General features: G+C 39.1%; 1 long non-coding RNA gene across 2 annotated transcripts; it reads left to right on the top strand.

The window, feature by feature from the left end:
• The first annotated feature begins 277 nt into the window (after positions 1-277).
• On the top strand, positions 278-893 carry LOC117375089 (uncharacterized). Of its 2 annotated transcripts, XR_008648776.1 has the most exons (4): positions 278-321; positions 453-497; positions 585-629; positions 849-893. It is a non-coding gene; the product is annotated as an uncharacterized LOC117375089 (long non-coding RNA). The 2 variants fall into 2 exon arrangements; XR_008648775.1 differs by lacking the exon at positions 849-893 and having other exon boundaries at positions 585-667.
• The last annotated feature ends 603 nt before the right edge of the window (positions 894-1496 follow it).

Below are 1496 nucleotides of genomic sequence, written 5' to 3'. Positions count from 1 at the left end.
TACAAGGGAAATTATTTGGACACGGCAGCTTCACACATAAGAATGTAATATGATAACACAGAGCAAAAGTATAAATGGTAATACAAAAAAATCGAAATAAGTAGCAAAAATAGCAAGAGACTAGAGTCAAATAAGGCATAATTATAGCACTGTATATGTACGAGTAAAATATAAAATATATCTAGAAAGAAAAACAATGCAAAGATGAAATTGTGTTTTGTTTAAGGGTGAGTGTTGTACGGTTGTAGGGAGTATTATCTTTGACATGAGGGTGAGTGTTGTACAGTTGTAGGGAGTATTATCTTTGACATGAGGGTGAGTGTTGTACAGTTGTAGGGAGTATTATCCATGACATGAGGGTGAGTGTTGTACGGTTGTAGGGAGTATTATCCATGACATGAGGGTGAGTGTTGTACGGTTGTAGGGAGTATTATCCTTGACATGAGGGTGAGTGTTGTACAGTTGTAGGGAGTATTATCTGTGACATAAGGGTGAGTGTTGTACAGTTGTAGGGAGTATTATCTTTGACATAAGGGTGAGTGTTGTACAGTTGTAGGGAGTATTATCTTTGACATAAGGGTGAGTGTTGTACAGTTGTAGGGAGTATTATCTGTGACATAAGGGTGAGTGTTGTACAGTTGTAGGGAGTATTATCCATGACATGAGGGTGAGTGTTGTACAGTTGTAGGGAGTATTATCCATGACATGAGGGTGAGTGCTGTACAGTTGTAGGGAGTATTATCCTTGACATAAGGGTGAGTGTTGTACAGCTGTAGGGAGTATTATCTTTGACATAAGGTTGAGTGTTGTACAGTTGTAGGGAGTATTATCTTTGACATAAGGGTGAGTGTTGTGCAGTTGTAGGGAGTATTATCTATGACATAAGGGTGAGTGTTGTACAGTTGTAGGGAGTATTATCTATGACATAAGGGTGAGTGTTGTGCGGTTGTAGGGAGCATTATCTTTGACATAAGGGTGAGTGTTGTACAGCTGTAGGGAGTATTATCTTTGACATAAGGGTGAGTGTTGTACAGTTGTAGGGAGTATTATCTTTGACATAAGGGTGAGTGTTGTGCGGTTGTAGGGAGTATTATCTATGACATAAGGGTGAGTGTTGTGCGGTTGTAGGGAGTATTATCTATGACATAAGGGTGAGTGTTGTACAGCTGTATAGAGTGTGGTATAAATATAATCCTATGTCTCTCACTGAGCTGTGAAGCTCCATTGTCCATTTTTTTTTTATGATATTAAATCTAATGCTTAACACTATTTGACATTTGTCTGTATATGATGATTCAAAAGTAGATTTATATATTTTAGTATAAATGTGTTTCAAGGTATGTCGTTAAATATCTCCATGGAGAGAAGCAGGTAATGCAACTTGACTTGTTACAGGTTAGATCTGGGCGAAAGGTGCCAGTTTAGGCCTTGAGGAAGACCCAGGACATGCTGGAGGGAGTAAGTCACTCGGCTGGGCTGGGAATGCCTCAGGATCC

This window comes from Periophthalmus magnuspinnatus, chromosome 8, assembly GCF_009829125.3.
Source record: "Periophthalmus magnuspinnatus isolate fPerMag1 chromosome 8, fPerMag1.2.pri, whole genome shotgun sequence".
NCBI classification, from domain to species: Eukaryota; Metazoa; Chordata; class Actinopteri; order Gobiiformes; family Gobiidae; genus Periophthalmus; species Periophthalmus magnuspinnatus.
This window is presented reverse-complemented; position numbering and strand designations above follow the sequence as displayed.